This window comes from Scleropages formosus, chromosome 19 (assembly GCF_900964775.1).
Source record: "Scleropages formosus chromosome 19, fSclFor1.1, whole genome shotgun sequence".
In the NCBI taxonomy this organism is placed as follows: domain Eukaryota; kingdom Metazoa; phylum Chordata; class Actinopteri; order Osteoglossiformes; family Osteoglossidae; genus Scleropages; species Scleropages formosus.
In genome coordinates this window covers 14490425-14511037 of record NC_041824.1, presented here as the reverse complement: position 1 = coordinate 14511037, position 20613 = coordinate 14490425, and the positions used below count along the sequence as shown (strand labels likewise).

The 20613-nt window shown below is 41.8% G+C and overlaps 1 protein-coding gene across 3 annotated transcripts in view; it reads right to left on the bottom strand.

Annotated features, from left to right (window-relative positions):
• LOC108939286 (vitamin D3 receptor A) overlaps positions 1–20613 on the bottom strand; it is a 34567-nt gene extending 13954 nt beyond the window's left edge. The window contains exons 1-2 of one of the 3 annotated variants that reach the window (XM_018760477.2): positions 20519–20613; positions 16383–16504 (exon numbers count right to left, since the gene is read on the bottom strand). The gene's annotated coding sequence lies outside the window, so the exon portion shown is untranslated. Of the gene's footprint in view, positions 1–16382; positions 16505–17327; positions 18215–20518 lie in introns of those variants that run through there. The other 2 variants (XM_018760478.2, XM_018760475.2) reach the window with 2 other exon arrangements.

The window sequence follows — 20613 nt, the reverse complement described above, 5'->3', positions numbered from 1 at the left end:
AACACAGTACCGGTATTTAGTCCTTTTTTCCTCTCTTTAAGTGTCAATCAACTCCACAGAGACGGAGACAATAAAAACTATACAGACATTACAGGGACTAAACGGATCCATACAGGGACACAGCAGGGTGCTTTACAATGCAATGTGTTATGAGTGCAAGCCTGCTGTGTAATGGATTCTCTGCCCACTGGGTACAAAGTAATATTATACCTTTTAGCTGAGTTCAGGTTGGTCCCAAGTGCTACACAAAAATGAACCCCTTGATGCTCAAACTCTTAATCATGTCAGAAAGAACTGATCTGGGTCCAGAGTGGTGCAGGTCAACCGAAGAAGTCTACCGACCTGGAAGTGTAACCACTACCTTCCTCTTCCTGACAGAGGACTTTCAATTTGGCTTAAAGTCAAAGGAAGTGACATGCCAAATGGCAAGATACACGAAAATCATTAACATACCGTAGTATGTATGTAACATAATAGTAGTAGTAACATAACTTAAAAATTCAAATCTATGGAATCAAGGACACAAGTTTACATTCCAAGAGGTTGGCTGAAAGTCAGCCCTAGATAAAATTTGACCACCCTTAGTAGTTAGGCACAGCAGGTATCAGATGGCAGACAGATATAAGATAATTTTACATCTTTCTCCTTTTGTTTTCCTCTGCAGATGTGTGTATGTGGGGCTCTGTGACGAAAGCACTGGAGCCCATTTCCTCAGCCTGTGGGATAAGGGCTAATAGAGGCCCCAGTGGATCAGCATTGCCTTGACAACGCCAGCTCACCTCTAGGTGAAAACAGTGCATCTCCCGCAGGAGCGACACACTTCACAGAAAAATTTATTTCTTGCATTCTGTTTTTTATTTCTTTTACATGGACTATGGTAACATAGTTCACCTATGAACACCCCTCACTCTAACAGCTGACATTACTTGCTATATGATGGAACGCCCAAGACAGAACTGCACCACACTGTTCACACCTACTATAAAGGACAGCATCAATTTGTGACCATTTATTTAAGTAGATACAGTTTTCATCTTACAAAGCCACTTCACAGACCGAGAATGTTAATATTGGGGTGGATGAAGCTAATCTCACACACACACACACACACACACACACACACACACACACACACACACACACACACATTTTCTGAACCACTCGTCCCATACAGGGTCGCAGGAAGCCGAAGCCTACCCGGCAACTCAGGGCATAAGGCCGGAGGAGGAGGGGACACACCCAGGACAGGACGCCAGTCCGCCACAAGGCACCCTAAGCGGGACTCGAACCCCAGACCCACCGGAGAGCAGGACCCGGTCCAACCCACTGCACCACCACGCCCCCTGAAGCTAATCAGACGTGCACATTAACCCAGACCCAGTGAGCTTAGGAGAAGTGTAAAAAGCTAACAGTCACACTTCAACCACTTATTTTTTAATACATCGGCTATACGATAAATGTAAGGTCTGCAACCAAAAAAAGTTGCCATTAATTTAGTGTAGAAGTATGAAGTAACATGATGTGTAAAAAAAACTAGACAAAGTCAAGAGCACAAGACAATGGGAAAAAGACACCATACTGGCATGCAGTGTATAATATGAAGTTATTTCTTTTAACTTAATGGACTTACTACTGACAAAACACAACATGCAAATCAATCCAAGCTACAAAGAGACTAAAAGCCAAAGATTGATTTAACCTGTTTTTATCAAAATTTATTATGTCAAAATGTTAAATACTCGGACAAATATATGCACATTGAAAATGGTTATTGTAGTAGAGAACACAAATGATTTTGCATTTCCTACTAGCTCACAAGTTATTCACAAAACTGAGAAATTAAAAATGCAAAAATTTTCTGTTTTGCAGTTAGATTCTCAGGTAATTTCTCAATCTTCCAACAAATGCCACTATAACTCAGAAGTTTTGACATTCAACTTTAGGTATCAGCAATTTCAATAAGTACATATTACAGGTCTAAAACTATACAAAGCAGCATCTCTTTCAAAAAAAAGTCCAGCATGGGTAACTGGTACCGCGTCCTCAGGCCCTTAGAGTGACACACTCCAAACACCCCCCTGTGAGAAGCATCCTTGCTTGCACTGATTCATGTTTCTACAACTTGATGCAGTGCTAACAGCCAATGGTTGTTTCCCAGAGTTCCGAGCCCTGGAGGGCACTGCAAAGGGCCCACGCTGCCTGTGACACATCTTTCCTCTGCTTGCTTCTGTGGCCTTGGCATTTCATTTTCCTTTTCTAAAGCAAAGAAGCTTGACAACTGATGTGAGCACACACTGTAGTCATTTACCACACTGCAGTCATCTCAATCAATTGTCAGTTCTATGTAATGCTCAGTGTATCTCCTACTATGGAAATCAGTTAACCTTTTCAGCTGTAGCCTTCAGTGCCTTATTCAAATTCCTATCTGATAAATGCTCCTGGCATTGAATAAAAAGCTAACAAAGAAGAAATGGCAAAGTCACTGATTTCAATAAAGTACTTTGTAATTGTCTTTATTTCCTGAATGGAACTGATTTAAATACCTCTAGTTCTGAGAAAATGCAACACACTTGTCCGGTAGAAAAATCGGAAGCGTTTAAAGGAATAAATTAGGTTTGTTCTTTAACGGAATCTTTTCTTCAAAGCAATATACAACCGAGATCATACAAAATTAATATCTAGTGTTTATGATACCTGATCAAAAAAAAAAAAAAAAAAAAAAATCACTAAACCATTCTCATTAATGAGATTCACACTGTATCATTCCACTGTATTTTGCAAAGAAGACAACCAGTGAGGAGCCTGGTGGGTCATTGCAGCAAACTAGCAGCAGTTATTAAGTGTGTGAAAATACTTCGCTAAAGATGAAGCCTGTGCTACCGTTGCTTGCAAAAAATGCAAGTCCATCCTGAAGTACAACAAAAGTACAAGTGCAATGCAAACAAAGGCATCCGCTAACACTAGCGGAACAATGATTCAAATCCTCTTGACAGCAGTCAATTAGCAGCTTCACCACATGCCCTGCTGTAACAAAGAAAAGATGGCTGCAAGTCACCAATTTGCTGGTGAATTTCATTGTCAAAGATATTAGACCTCCAGCTGCAGTACATAGATCGTGTGTGAGTTTTGTTTTCCTCCTCAAGTTGGTCCATGTACGATGCCGTCATACGTTTTTTGTTTTAATACTAAAGGGAGAAAAATAGCTTTTTATTGTCTCTGAGCGCACACACACAAATGAACTTGGTTATTAATTTTCTCTTTTTGTTTAATCAGGGCGTAGAGCAGGAGGGGGACACACCCAGGACAGGACGCCAGTCCGTCGCAAGGCACCCCGAGCAGGATTCAAACCCCAGACCCGCCACAGAGCAGGCCCTAGCCAAGCCTGCTGTACCACTGCACCCCCTGTGTAGAAATCAAAATCTCTCAAGATCAAATACAATGAATGCCCTAAAGTACACAATATTTCCAATCTAATGGCATAGTGGCACAGTGAGTAGTGCTGCTGTTTCACAGCACCTCAGGGGTGGCACAAGAGGACATGGGTTCAATCCCCACTCAGTCCATGTGAAGTTTGTATGTTCTCTGTGTGGGTTTCTACTGGGTGCTGCAGTTTCCTCCCACTCTCCAAAGACATGTTGTTTGGGTTCCCCTGTAGTATATGAGAGTGATTGTGTTCTGCTGATCTATGGATGAGTGATGCAGTGTAAGTCACCTTGGTGAATAAGGTGTGTGGGCTGATAACTACATAGAGCTTGTGGGAATTCGCTTTGGAGAAAAGCGTCAGCTAAACAAATAAATGTAAACTAGCACTTCGGTGCTTTTAACACCTGTGTTTAATAATTAGTAGTAAGATTCTTAAGAAGTAGCACCTCAAAAATACTGCCGATTTTATCAGTGAACATGTCATCATCCCTTACTGTCACTCTCTTGCTGCTTTTGAAAAGCAGCTAGTGATCCATATTAACTTATGATCAATAACTCAGAGCGAAACCAGCATGTTAGATGAAGCCACTGATGGATTATGTGCGGATTCAATTTGTTTACATGCGGTTTGTTCAAGAATACCACAAAACAAAAGAACTCAAAAGTCAAAAAACAAGACAGCAACAAACTATGAGGTATATTTTAAATTGAGCAAAAAATGGTTTTCAAACAGTTAATTCATAATTTGTTTTTTCATTTTAAAAACAAAAAAAAAAAAAAAAATTGAGGCATCGTAATTCGCATTTTGTTTTTCAATTTCGAATCAAAAAAAAAAAAAAAAACAAATGAACGCAACTTACACGGACCCAAGTTTTATACTGTTATTTATTTTGCATCAGTCATTTTTCTTTTGGACTTAAATGGGAGTTGTAGCATAAGCATACAAGTGTTATTGTTGCTGCCGAGCTGCAATCTTTTATATATATATTATGAGCTACCTTGTCAGCATACACATTCAGTTTGAGAATACAGATTGTCGGTTGTTGCAAAGCATTCCCTTCTCCTGTATTTTTATCCATGACATCATCAGCGATTAGTCAACGTCGACTCGACTTTCATCACATAACTGTCGACTTTTAAAAATCCGAAGTCATGCAACCCCTATTACACAGTGTCAAATACTCTCGCAAAGGGCCTCTCACTCTTGACACATGCATAGGCCTTCCAAGGTCACCAGAGAAAATGGCCATCTTCTCCCTCACTGTCTGCAATCTGCTTAAAACGAGAATGACACCGTGGACTGTCCATCTGCTCTCATCCAAAAGTGAGACAGTTTCCTTTGCTCAGTCTCATGTTCAGCGCAGTATTAACTGTGGTAACATTGATGGGCCTGCATTCATGCATGTATGCTCATCGCTACCCTAATACATGAACATTATGTTTATCATAGAAGCTAAAACAAATGCTAAGTGACTTCATTTTTAAGTTGCAAGTAACTGATAACAATCTTGACTCAAACTCTAACATCTGAAATTAGAGCTGTGGAGCTGTCCAGGCTGCTGTCATTTACATTTATTCATTCAGCAGTTGCTTTTCTACAAAGTAATATACAACTCTAACAAAAGTATATTTTACCAACACAGGAGAGAAACACAGATGAAGTTTTACGCAATTTTAGAAGTACGGCCAATTAGTCCAAAACCATGTACTTTCTATGAGACACAAGTCATTTTGGAGAAAAGCATCTGCTAAATGAATAAATGTAAACGACAGCTTTTGTCAGCATACATGACATGTTGCTGTATGCAGAGTTGATGACAATTCTCACCACCTCATGTCACATTATGCTCATGAACTTCAGTAACAAACCAATTCTCGGTGCCAATTATTTCTAAAACAAGGAGCCCAGACAGGTACTTAATCATTTCCTTACAGTACATAATTATACCAGTTCAAGTACTTCCCAGTTAATACAAAGAAGATGAAAATATGTAAGCGTAGTGGTATTTGACATAATAAAACATAACACATACCAAAAAGTCACCATTACTGATGTCCTCTACTTTTTATCTAGTGTTTGTGTCAGATGGTTAGAAAGCAGTTCTTCACTGAGGGCAGAAATCGAGAAAAACAGTTTCATGGTCCACTGTACAAGGGAAGAAAAACAGTGGGGGGGGGTTAGAAGCAGGGCCATGTCTTGATAACTGGGACAACATAGTCAGAAATCAGGAAGCAATCAACACATACCAACAACAGGGACACAAAGGACAAATGGAACAAAGGTGTGTCAGGACTGTGTAAATTGATCATTCATGAAATGTAGTGCTTGAACACTCAAATTGTTTGCACTTGCTGAGCCAAGTCTGCAATCAGGATGGATTTCAGAGTACATTCAGACATTTTGTGGTATTTGACAGGCCAATACAAAAACTGAAAACCGATATCCTGTCAATATGCTTTTACAACATCATCTCTAGTTCAGATCTTACTGTGCATTAAGCAACAATCCATTAACCATCAAATAAAAAATGCAATGTGGTCAAATTCTTAACATTCCAGTTTTATTACAAATGTGTTAAATCTCACTTCATTTTTCCCCCTATTAGAAAAATTATAAAGACTATTTAAGCTTAATGCTTAACAACAGAAAAAACATGTAGCTTTTAGACTCAAGGTTATCAAGACTTATCTGACTCCCAAAGCTTTAACCATTACCTCCTAACGCCATCAGCTTTATTTGCGGAGGAGAATACAGTAAGTTTTAATATCTTTGATCTGTTCAACAGCAAATGATTTTGCTTCATAACCAACTGCAGTCAGTCCAATAAACACAGTTGGACGTAACTGTTAATCACAGTCTAGCATCATTTATTCATTACAGCTGATGTTTTTCTCCCAAGCAAATTTCAAAGACAAACTTATATACAGTATTAAGCTACTTACAACTATTTGGGTCATTTTAACTGGGAAAATTCATAATTCCCATTTTTGAAGGTACTACTACAGGAAGGTACCTAGTGTAACCACTATTCTATCTACTGCCACAAGACTAGTGTTGCATGAGAATAATAGAAAATTAGTATCTCTGCACTAACAATAAATCATCACAAAAGAAAGAACAGACCAGCGTTATGGATCAACAAGCCCTGCCCTTTGACAAATGGCAGACTTCTAAAATTTTATTATAGGAGGAATAACAGTTTAATTAGTCTTAAGAAAAGATTTTACTTACACTATGACTGTGCTATGGTTGCCATCTCTGATGTCATTTTTCTTTTGGTTTATGTTTATAGGAACAGATGGTAGCCGTAGTGGTTAGAGCTACTGCCTTCGGACCCAAAGGTCACAGGTTCGATTCCCACTTCCAGTTGTAGGACCCACGAGCGATGTACTTACCCCATTACCCCAAATTGCTCCAGTAAAAATTACCCAGCTGTACAAATTTGTAAAGAAATTCTAAGTACCTTAACATTATAAGTCGCTTTGGAGAAAAGCATCAGCTAAATGAATATATGTAATGTTGCAAAAAAGGCAAAGCTAGTTAATTAATTGTGACCAAAAATAGTCACATGATTACAGTGCACACAAAGTGCCTTTCAAAGTTGAGGGTGTTTTATTTAATGTTGCTTTTTTATTTGATATATTTTAATGAGTCAGATAGTCTTGATACTCAAAACCCACTGGTATTATGGTTTTAATCAAGACAGTTATCACTTTACTACAACGTAAGACCAAGTCAATTAAGTTAGTTTTTAACTACAGTGACAAACAACTTGCTCATGTAACAGGGCAACTGTGAGCATGCATGCATGCCACTCAATTTTACTGCAGTTAACACTCCACTGAACACGAGACTGAGTAAAGAGCACTGGTGGCAGCTTCCGAGTGAAGCTTTTATGTTTGACCCCACAGCAGGGGATTAGGTGGAAATGGACCCACAGAGGCTAGTGAAGCAACTAATCAGTTGTCAGGAGGGTGTTCTGATCAGTGGCCTTCCTGTACAGGACATTCCCAAAATGATACAACGACTCGATGGCACACAGAGTTCTCTGCTGGCCACCCACAGGGACATTCTGCCCCAGGTAATGTCCTGTGTGCAATTCTAGGATCACCCGCTTTCACCTTCTTTGGCAGCACACTGAGTTTCCTTACTCCAAATCTCAGCTGGTCCTGCAAGTGCTGGTGGAAGAACAACTGTGAAACCTGATGTTTGCATGCTGATGGCAACTGAGGCCGGTAATAATGGAGAAGAACTATTACAATGATGAAAATAATGACAACACTGACTCCTATCTGGGCAGCTGAGCAAGCTAGTGCAGTGCTGCACTGCCCAAGCAGTAGCCTCAGGGGTTGGGGATGTTAGCAAACCAGGCCCTCATACTACTTCCATTCTTTAAGCTATTGCAAGACCTTCCTGTACTCAGACCAAGCACACTGCAGAAGCAGATAAAGGCCATCATGTTACCTACACATTACTGCTGTAAGCTCCAGTACATCACACACAAAATGTCTTAAGCCAGATGAAAATGGGAAAAATCAGCCCAGGTCAGCAGCCGGTACCTAGATATTTGCTACCAACATCTCAAACTTGAACTCATCAGGCATACAAACTACACACAAATTCAACAAAAAACAAATTATTAGCAAGTGGTTTTATGGGGCTGATATCTCCTTCAGCATTTAAATATTCATTACTACTACACTACAAAGTGCTTCACAACAAATGAAGCCGAATTCCCTATTTATAGCCTGATGTGCTTCAGTAGTTTAAGCAACAGTATTTAAGGTAACAGGCATCAGGCAGTCAAAAAGATTTCCAAGAACAAGGCATGTTACTGCACTGCTCTTTAGCATCTCGAATTGGCTATTAAAACTTTATCTGATCTGGGTTTCAACATTGCAAACTAATAGGTGTATTTAAAGCAGTCAGCTGTAGCCCAGCCATCAGATTAAATTGGGGCAAGAAACTGAGACCCCCCCCATTTCACAGGAGATTTTTTTAAAGCACAAAATGGTTAGGAATGCCTCACGAGGAAAAGAGGTTCACATTGTTTGAGCCAACACATCTAAATCAGATCAACAGATGCAAAAATGAAAGATGCACAAATCAAAGACCTCGGCCACACTATGCCACAGACAAGAGTGACAAGAAAGAAAAAAGATGCAGTGTTCAGGGGAAAAAAATTTTAAAAAAATTCCCCTTCAGTCTTCCCATCCCAACAGTACATCAAGTCAATTTCAGTAAAGCCTCCTGCTACTACTGCTGAAGTTCCCCTTTAGCCCACAACTCTGGTGTCAATTAAAGCTGTTTTTTTTTTTTTATTATTTTTAAAAAAAGGGAAAAACAACAGCCTCATATGCTAGGAAACCAGTGACTCATCCTCTCCTCTGCTAAATCATAGAAACCACTACAGCAACCACAGAAATCTTGTTTTAGGATCTGTCAAGCTTGAGTCTCCCAGTTAAGAGAGGGAATGATGACACGTTCATGCGCTGCACACCAGCAGGCCAGATCAGGGTGACAAAAATCAGTGACATCACAGCTGTGTCTTCTGACAAACAGGCCAGGAAAGGTGGTGAGCAGTCTGCAGAGTGAAGAAAGCCAGACTGGTCAGCCAATTAACTATGGATATAGCTGGCATTTGCCCCAGCTGCTGCCTCTGTTGCACATGTGCAAGAATACCTACGTCATGCGACCACCATCGGCAATGTTGGGGAATGGTCCAAGGTGGCAAACTTTATTTAAAAAAAAAAAAAAAATGTCCACGTGAAGATGAAAATACGTCAGCTGCTAAGCAAAGACTGTTGTGAGAAGATGATAGTGTATCATTCATGAAACACCTGCCGGTGTGTAATCAGATAACATGTCTGCCAGGCCAAATCCATTTACATTGTGCCAGATGCATTTGGATGTGCAAAACACTGACATGAAAACCAAGATGTCTGTTAGACAAGCTCTACAGTGACGAATGTTACCTCAGGTAACAGTTAATTTATGGTAAACTCCAGCAACTAGGTCATATGACAAGTTCCTTGTTTAATGCAACAAGAGAACTGATGCAAAATATTATGAAAAGGAAACACCAAGGAAATGTTTCCAAACATAAGCTCAGTACAATTACTTAATTCACATCAGCACTGTAGTGGAATATATCACCATTCTCATATGATACAACATACAAAGGCCAAGCATAAAATCACACCCCCTACAGGTTTAACAAATTATTCTGTAATTAAACTACTTACATCCAACTGAGATGAAGAAAGAATAAATGAAAACGCAGGCATTAAACAGAAATTCTGATTAAGAACAACAAGAAAAATGAGCTCCACACAAAGAGCGTGGCGATGCGCTTTGACTTCCGTAGACAAGCTCCTGCTCGCGCTCTTTGGAAATCAATGGCTACGCTGTATCTGTGGTAGGGTCATTTAAAGTCCTAGAGACCACCATTACCTAAACCTTGAAGTGGAACAAGCACATCACCTCTATTATCAGAAAGACCAGCTGAGGCTGTTCTTCCTACACCAACTCGAAGTTCAATATCTCAGAAAGCATCCTGATCAACTTTTACACATCCACCACTGAGTGTTTTGACCACCTCCATCACCATCTGGGAATGTCAGCTGCCATCAATAAAACACGATTTAGCACCAGGGTGAAGAGGAGAGCTTGCAAGATTGTTCTAGATCACAACAACCATTCCACTGATGATGCCATTGCCTTTACCCTACACACCGCTCTCTGCCACCTGGATAAAAAGAACACATATGTGAGAATGCTGTTTGTGGACTACAGTTCAGCATTCAATACCATTGTGCTCTCCAACCTTGACTTGAAACTCCGGGCTCTGGGCATGAACAGCTCCCTTTGCAGTTGGATCCTGGACTTCCTGTCAGGCAGATGCCAGGTGGTCAGAATTGGCAGCAGTATCTCCTCCCTGTTGACCCTCAACACTGAAACCCCCGCAGGTCTGTTCTCAGCCCTCTCCTGTTTTCCTTATACATCTATGGCTGAGTGGCCACACTCAGCTTCAATGTCATCAAATTTGTAGCTGACAACAGTGGTAGGTCTGATCGCTGATAACAATGAGACGGCTTAGAGAGAAGAGGTGCACACTCTAACACACTGGTGCTAGGAAAACAACTTCTCGCTCAACAGCCATATGAGCCCCAAAATCCTCAAATCATTCTACACCTGCACCGTGAAGAGCATCCTGACTGACTGCATCACCGCCTGGTATGGGGACAGCACCACCCTCAACCGCAAAGCTCTGCAGAGTGGTGTGTACAGCCCAGCACCATGTCAGAGGTGGGCTTCCCTCCCTCCAGAACATCTACACCCGTCGGTATGTGAGGAAAGCAAGAAGCATCAGAGATTCCAGCTACCTGAGCCATGGACTACTCTCGCTTCTACCATCAGGCAGACAGTATCGGAGCATCAGATCCCACACCAGCAGACTGCGAGACAGATTCTTCTTGCAGGCCATCAGACTGGTGAACTCTAAATGCCACCACACGCACAACCCACTCTACCTTCCATGTGTATTGCATCTGCACATCTTTGAGTCCTACATGTATATTGTAGTATGTGAACATTACATATTGTTCAGGTGTTTATTGTGTTTTATTTTTGTAGTCTGTGTATTTGTAACTTATGGTGAACAGCTATGGAAAGCGCACCAAAGGTCTTCACCACTTGGGGTTATGGTGAAGTGACAATAAAGTGATTTTATTTAGATACCAGCAGTCACCCCTTCACTAAACTGCCATCTCAGAAGCAGTATAAATGCACCGTTCCTTAGATTTAACATCATCTCTGGAGCTTCTTTTCTGAAGCTATCCAGCTCCTCAAAACCACTCATGTTCCCTCCCCTCAACTAACCATTTCTGCTCATATCCTATCCTAAGTCTTATTCGTCTTCGAACTACACCTCTTAATTGCACCCCTGTGTGCACACTAAGCATTTCCACACTGCTGCCCATTGCATTGGGTATTATTTGCAGTCCCGTTGTCTTATTTATTACTTGCACATGGTGACTGCATTTTGTTTTTGTCTTATATTTCATGTTTGGCACCAAACCACAACCAATTCCTGCATGTTACATACTGGAAATAAACAGTTCTGAAAAAACTGCAAGTAACATAGTAGGTTAATAAATCTGACGTAAAAGATCAGCAGCTTTCAACGTTTAATAACTCTGGAGTAAGTTTCCTTTTGGTTACAAAAATGTGATTAGCTGACCAGCAGTATTAAGACCAAAGATTAAGACTAGCCCACTGACAACCATCAGCACCCCTGGCAAAGAATTTCGAGTAAAAAGGACATGGAAAGGGACCCATGGGCACATGTTTTCTCAGCCTTCCAAGGGGAAGAGCTGAAGAAGCTAAACGTTTTTTGATGTGGGGCCAGCAGAGCTATCACAGGTAGTCCCTAGGCAACAGGAAGAGAAAAATCACAAGCAGAAGACAAGTGAGAAAGCTTTTAAAAAAAAAAAAAAAAACCCCACCACCCTCTCTATACCTCCCTATACCTACCAGATTCACAAACTACTAGAAAACTGACATCTGTCCAAGAAATACATGAGGGAAAAGACAGCTACCCTCTGTCAACATAGCTATGAATGCCTGAGAACTAGCATCAGGTGCTGAAGCTATGCAACATGGTCTGCTCCAAATCAGAAACAATCCTGCATCCAAAAAAAACTGTAAATGAAAAAACATTTTGAAAACTATGGTCTAAACACAGCACAAAAATAACAAAAAGTTTTACTGAACTGAATTTATGTGAACTGGGTTAAATAAGAAATATAAGATTCAGAGAGGACAGAAAGAGTGAAAAAGGACTAGGGAAGACAGAAAGGAGGGGGGGTGTACAGGAAGAGGGTTTTATACCCCCTTCTCATTCCCAGAAAAGGTGGTGGTGGAAGCAGTAGCAGCAGCGGGGGAGCTCTTGAGAGGCCTCTTTGAATAGACAAGCAGAAAGATACAAAATACAACATGAACAGCCCATCCTTGCACAGTCACAGATGAACACTCCGGGTGCAGTGGCCCAGATACAACTCCTCCACTTCTCAGTCCCCATTGGCCTCCTAGGGGAATGAACATCCACAATGAGCTAAAGAGAAGTTCACATTAATGCATTTCTTCTGTGTTCTTTTAACTCTGAATGATTTGGCCACATGGGGGGTAATCTGAGAAAGACAACTCACAATACACTGATACAGTGGTCAGCTAAAAATGGGCTCATACAATCAAATGTGAGATTGCTGACCTCGTATGATAAAGCAAACAACTGGTTAAACACAAAGAAGTGCAATCCCATGATGGCTGGGTAAATGCTTGTGAGAAGAGAACTTCCACAGGATATCCCCTTCTCGCCTGGTTGTGGTTCAGGCTGGCAGAAGTCAAGGCAGTCATGTGACTACTGCCTATACTGTTAACTTGTAGCTTCTACATGACCAGATCAACTGGAACAGCAGCATGAAGCACACACCACATGGGTCTGAAACCCTGGTAGATTTGAGTATAATTACAGAACAGTAAAATAACCATTCTTTGTCCAAATTGCTCATAAGATCATTTAATCTTGAATTACAAACATATGGAAACAATCAGTCCAGTTCAAAAAAAAAAAAAAAACCTTCAGGGTTACTGGAATACTGAGATTGCTAAAAAACACAACTCAAAGATTTTTCATAATATGTAAGCGTATTCCAGAAAATGTAGTGACACAATGGTGTTCTGGGATCAGTGGGATTTTTACATTCATTGCACTACTGCTGTAATGCACAATCGTTTGTGGCTGAGTTTCCAGATTTAGTTTCTGTTCTATGATACTGAAGTGGGTAATAATGACACAGCTATGCAACAGCACATTGGTTTATCAAATGGTAACAGCAGCAAATTCCAGAGCCCCCAAGTGACACAATGTGCAACTTGGTGTTAAATGGAGGATAAAAGGCTAGAAGTCTTGTTCCAGAGCCTTCGACCACGACGAGGGCGGATCTCAAAACTTCCAACTAACTCAGTCAACCCAAGCATCTCTCAAGTAAATTGCAATGTATGACCTTAAGGAAAAACCTCATCCCAAGGGCGTTCTTCTCCAAACTGTCCTCTCGCATGCAATGAGACACACCCTTATGGGAGATGCCTGAGGTGCTCAATTCAACCCCAATTTTTCCTTTTTGCTCACAAGCCAGCATGGGCTTCAAACAGTTGAGGTCCACCAAATATGTAGGGTTTCAGCCTACCTCAGCTTTTAATTGACTAATTGAAACCGTGTCATTGCAATACAAAGTGCCTCTGCACCGAGGTAAAATAATTATTATCCTTAAGTCAGACATGAGAACCCTGGGTCCTAGCAACCTTGGTCTAAATAACCGATTACACCACTGCTGTGTCAGCATGATGCATCCTGTGAATAGTGATGCGTCACTGTGTCAGAAGCCATCTGCATGGATCAGCACAAGTCTCCGAAAGGGTGTAGCTGCAAGTTGATCTGTGGGTTGTGCTACAGACGGCCATAAGTCCATGTTACAGCAATGCTTCACTTTCCCTTTAAAAGCAAATGCAATGTGAATACATATTCACGTATCATCAAAAATCCAGTTTTCTCTAAAAGCAGATAGTCACTGTGGCCTATCACCTAAGCACTGACTGTGAAAACTAGCCAGCCCATTCCCTTCTCACTCAAACAGGTAGCAAAACCCAAGTACATTTCTTAAAATAATGACAAGTGTACTCTGGAACAGAAACTGTAAACAAACTTAGCAATACAGCAGCTCATGTAACACCATGCTAGACTTTGTACCAGGTGAACTGTTGAGGGTCACAGAAACAAATGCAAAACAAATAAAAGCAGGGAATACAAAAATGAACAAAGTCCACAATGACAATTCGGCCAAGTGAATGAATACCTTGAAATGAGAGGCGCCTTTACAATTCACATTAACTGTAGCTCATGTTGAGCCTGGCTAACAATTAACTGTACTTAAGACTGTTTTTAAAGTTTCCATAAGCAACTATCCACTGATAAAGAATTCACTTTTTACACCAGGTCACCCACTTCCTGCCTTATCTCTGCTATCTCAATTGCAGTGGGAACATCATGACAGCACACAAATGAGTGAAGTGGAGCCCACCTTTATAAGGTTGTTTATAAGGGCACTCCTAAATGGTCCAATGCCTGAACCCTGCACTGCACAAGAGATCACAGTGGGTTATGCAACACCTCCACGGCTCTCCACTTCCATATCTCTCAACGAGGGCTCCCCGTGGCAAGGCAATGGGCCACCTGACAACATGCCCCACATGTAGCACAGGGACCACAGCACTACACAATGTACACAACAAGCTTTTCCCCCAACACTGCACACAGCACTTACACAACTATAAAATGTACTTATAATTTAGCTTGTCATTAAAACTGCTCAAGTATTATCCATATAATTGAACTAATAGATAAGGTATTTAAAAACTAAGTTTACATACATGGCACACACTGTCAGGAAATGTGGCTGGAAATGGCATGCACACATGAAAGGTATACCATTACAGCCAAATCATTTCAGTATGTAAGACTAAGGAAAAAAGATCTTTGTCAGCAAGACCCCCTCCTAAACTGTAACTGCACTATGTGAGATTTAATGCCAGGTCTGCATTAAAGAACCCATGGCCTGCAGCAGGAGGCTTTCTTACACCTCTTGTTCACCAAAAGCCACCTATAACTAGTAATCTCCATAAAGCCGGAATTTATTTATCATTCAGGCTGAACTCTAAGGCTGTACACAATTTTAAAAATGATGAGACTGATGTTATCATACTTTACACATCACAAAAACATTGGATTCTCATCAAGTGACAATAATACTTAAATTTAGATGGGTGGGGGGAGGAAGAGAATGAGCAGCAATCAAGCGGACTCAATCACAGTGACGCACACAAATTTCAAAACTAAGGACACACATGGAGGGAAGAACATTCTGGAGGAAATCTGTATGTGGTCACCTAGAACCAAAACTGACTCAACACCACTTAATGCTATTCTGACTTTGTGGGGGGTTCTTCCATGATGCATATACACAGAGATATAAGTAGTACTTGTATACAAGGCCACATAATAGTGACAATTATTATTATTATGTAAGAAAACAGAACAAGTTCAAATCAATTTTATGTGCTAACACTTTGCATGGGAGCAAATCAACTTCCAATTATTGCCAGACTACTAAATACACCCCAGCCACTTGCTAAAAATGTAATTAAAAATTATATAATCACTAGTCACAAGGTATTAAAATTATTATTGTATTAATTTAGTAACTTATTTAATTTCACTAATTAAAGACATTGTTCTTGGTGAGGCACTTCATACATTTAAAGTATTTGAGGTTTGGTAAATCTCAGCCACAGATGTTTCTAGGGGTCATACATTTTAGACTTTTTAAAAATTAAAAAAAAAAAAAAGCTCAAGTTTCTCCTAGGCAATATACAACGTTTTATTTGTTGATTCTTACTATTACTTCCTCTTTCTATTACTAACTTATTCTTAGTGTGACAGCTCTGGGGAAGTACCTTACTGAGGATCCTATGCTATGGCAGGAGTGGGCGTGGGATTCGAAACAACAACCTCCTGGTAAAAGCCCACGTCCGAAACGCGTACGGCTTTCATTAACCAAAATGTGTATGTAGTGGATTGCAGACCTTCAAGGTGAGGAGGACTCAAGTTTTAGGAGATTAGCAGAGTATTTAGTAAGCAGCGACCCCGGACAACAAGTGAAAAATCTGAAGAAAACAGAAGCAAACACTACGTCGAGTCTATTCGGACCATGATTAGAAAAACCAGTATGGTGCTGTAACAAACTAAATACATTCAGTATCAGTCGAGCTGAAGAACTCATGTGTTTTAAACAGAAAATCTTCACTCTGAAGACGTAAAACAACATGATGCTTCCCCTACCTGATAAACCATCACCGTTCGGACAGGACAGGAGAGAAGACAGAGAGGAGACCGGACAACCGCACCGCTCAGCTCAGCTCAGCTCTTGAGCGCTGCACGGGCCCGATCCGCTGCGCTGGGCGCTGTGGTGTAGAGCAGTTCACACACACACACACACACACACACACACACACACACACACAGTTGAGTTAGTTAGTGCACTTCGTCAAGTCAGCGCAGTTTTTACCGAGAACTGAGCGCTGTACTTTCCCGTAAACTTCGCGGCATCTGATCTGCCAACAAAGTAGCGTTCGGCCATTATTCCGAAGACGGCGAAGTTGCTCCGTCAGAAGCTGCCACCACCAGCAGTAGGCGAAGCCCGTCCACGCACTGAGGCCGAAATGTGTTAACGGACAAGTGGACTGAGTAGAGAGGGGTGCGCGCGCCCCCTGCCCCGGCTGGCCAATTCATAACGCGTTATCACATCTGTGGGAAAAGTCACCAACTCGCGCTCAGGGCCGCGCTGTGTCTGGCGAAGCCTCGGACACCGAACGACACGTCCGTCAGCGACCCCGAGACTCCCTCCAGCACGTAGGTACCCCGCAGGCTAGCGGCGCTAACCAGCCGCGTTTACCGGCCAAATTAAGTTTGTGATATCGTTAAGTGGTACGAACAAAAACGAGTCACGGTTTTCACACTTCTTTCTAGACTGCAGTACAGCTGCTTTTCCTTCCGGTCGGTCGGTCGCTCCGCAAGCAAAGAAAGACGTTACAAGTTTCCTCAGGAGCCTCCTGAAGAGGCATGGCTCGCGCTCACTAGCCCAGAGTGCCCGCGCACTACGGCTTTAATGTAAGAGTTTAAACGCATGCGTACGACATTAGCTGCGAAATCCTGAGGCATTAAATGAAAACTCCTCATCCACACAAAAACACTAACATAAAAAAAAAAAACTACAACAGAACTCACACTAGTCCTGATGAAATCCTTTTTTTTTTTTTTTTTTATTTATTTATTCTTTTTCCCGACCAACCCCCTAAATTGTCAAACATCGCTTCTGCCTCACCCCGCCCCAGACATTGGCTTATACACAGATTTCGCGTTGCGACGTGGTGCAACAACCAATGACAGCGGGGCTGTCAGAGTGTCCTCCGTTGTCATTGGTCTAGCTGTCTGACAGTGGCGCTCTCTTTGGTCAAACCGATTGCCTGTTCGAAACTTCGAGACAACGCCCCCTCTGAAATAGGGGTGTGTCATGACGTCACGTTTAACTATGTAAGAGGTAAACAAGTTGCTCCGCGGGAAGTTGAAAATTAAAATATGACTGGAAAGCGATTAATGATTACTGTTTGTGGATACACACTTGGGGAAAAAAAAAGCAAATGACGCATACACTATAAAATGACATTTCGATTAAAGTTGGTCACACTCACCTTAAATTTATTTCCCCTCAGGCCGCTGTCGCAATATCAATAATTATGCGTCAGAATTAAAAACAAAAATTCAACAGCAACATGGAATTACGTGAGTTTGAGTCTTAAATATGTATTATTTAAACTTATTTAAAATATTTAATTTTTGTTTCTGGTCGAGAAAGAAAGCGGGTATGTCGTGCAGAGGCACTCAGCTATGCAGTTACTGACATGGCAGCAAAATACTGTACATCAGCATAGTTTACTTATTTAAACTACGGAGGGAGGCTAGTACGAGTAACAGTAAGAATAAGGGTTAGGCTGCCAGATATAGGGATGAAACCGTGCAATTTACACAAGACACACACGCCGACGTTGACGAAAATACACAGAAAACATGATGAAGGCAAAAAGCAACACACAAACACACACACACACACACACACACACACAGAAGCTCTCCAGACGAACGGATGTCATGTGTATGAAGCCCAGCGCTTTTCCTTGCAGCGTCGCGCCCAGCGGCGGGTTCGAGGAGTTCGAGCGCGCGGAGATGAGAGGAAGCTCGTGACTGTCAAAGCGACGCTGCGGTGCGCAGGCCGGGTCGTTCTGTTCGCCCTTGCGTGCTGTTTAGACAACACAGCACGTGGCTTTGTGCAAATGCATGAAATAACAATGGCATGTTATTACTTTACCGTGTAGACGGTAAACGCAGGTGAATTTACTTCGATCGAAAACTCCGCTGTTGCTAAGACAACAAGTGAAGTGATTTATGGAGAGCCCAAACGAAGGAAAGGTGAACTTTCTGAGGAAATCAGGCCTAAAAAAAAGGTGGAATTAGGTTTTCTAGTGTGATTTTTAAGTTCATTGATTGTGAGGTACACTTAACGCAGTCTCCTTCCCCCATTTTCGTTCAGTTTCTGCTCTTTACATTTTTACCCTCTGTGTGTAGACTTGTGGAAATCTGGCACTGGGTCTGTCTGATACTGCTTATTCCAAGCAGGGTCGCGGTGAACCGGAGCCTAACCCGGCAACACGGGACGTGGGGCTTGGGGGGGCGGGGACACACCCAGGACGGGACGCCAGTCCACCGCAAGGGACCCCAACCAGGACTCGGACCCCAGACCACCAGACAGTACCACCGCCCCCCCCCCCAAGCTCTGTTACTAACTTTTCATTTCCAGACTTCAGATAATCAAGAGTGATGTGCCGATGCTTGTAGCAGGGTACTTTACTGTGTATCACTTCAGGGTACCTTGATCAGAGGTACAGGAGGAGTGGGTTTCAAACCTGCAACATTCAGACTTCAAGGTAGCAATTCTAAATTCAGCATTACCAGTTGCTTTAGTCAGTGCATTGTTTTGTTTTGTTTTTTTTTTTTCCCTGCTTATGTCACTCGGTAAAATGTGACATTCGTCGCTTAACGACGAGGTTACGTTCTGAGAAACGCGTCGTTAGGCGATCGTGTCGTTGCGCGAACGTCATATAGTTGTATTTTATACAAACTTAGATGGTATATTAGCCTCGATCCAGTCAGTCAGAGACGCGGTAAACGCGAGATTTGTGACGCTAACGCCGGCGTGACCTACCGAGCATAAACTATAAAAGAGTACACTGTAAAATAAGGATAAAAAGAACAGTAGCCTGTAGAGTAAATATAAACCAGTGACACAGACAAGAAGACTCTGTGACAGAGGTGTTATCATTACCAAGTTACTTGGCAAGTATTATACTGTACATAATTGTATGACATGATCATGATGTGCTACATTTACGACTGGCAGCGCGAACACGTGTGTAACGCGTTGCGCTATGACGCCGCTAGTCCATAAGTCTTATGATAAAGACGTTTTCAGATCCATTATTATAATCTAATGGGACCACCGTCGCGTCGTGTCTGCAGTCAGTCGTAGGGCGCATGACTGTACTTAACACGTGTTTGGTTATATATATATATATATATATATATATATATGCGTATATGTAAGTACATGCATTCTACGTGCTGTACGTTGTATGCTGCTGCACCTAAAGTCAATTTCCCTGTGGCATTAATAAAGTTTCTTTCATAGATTCATTCATTAATCTATTCAAATTGCTTTCCGAGACATGAACTCTGTGCCTTACATGCACAATGATGGGTGTTCTGGACTCGAAAGTGTCATATTTATTTTAATTTGTTTTCCTTTCTTTGATGTTTGTTCCTTTCATGTTCGACAAAGATAGCAGAAAAACACACACACACACACACACACACACACACACACAATGTCTACAGCTTCTTGTCCCAAGCAGGGTTGCGGTGATCTGGAACCTAACCCAGCAACACAGGGCATAGGGCTGAAGGGGGAGGGGACACACCCAGGATGGGACACCAGTCTATCACAAGGCACCCCAGGTGGGGCTCAAACCCCAGACCCACCAGAGAGCAAGATCCAGCCAAGCTCGCTGCGCTACTGCATCCCCCACTAGAAAAAAAAAAAAAAAACAAAAAGATTTAATAAAAGGCCGGTGATACTTTATGGAGTTGTATTAATGTTGTTAGCGTCTTGTACGGTGGCAAATAAGCTTTCTTCTCCCCAACATTCATACTCACTCGAAGTCCCTATTCACATTCAGGAGAAACTCTACACCCTAGACGTGCCGTAGCGTATCGCCGCGCTTAACCGCTGTCAAATGTCAGAGGTGCGTCTGTCGCGTAACCTCGCTGTAGAATACAGGACAGGAAAGGAAGGATGCTTAATTTACCTTCTTCTCTCAGTTTTTCCTCATCTGCTGGTTCTTTCCATAAATACATAACTGGAGAATTGCACACGTCCACAGTTAGTCTGCGTCATGGCGCG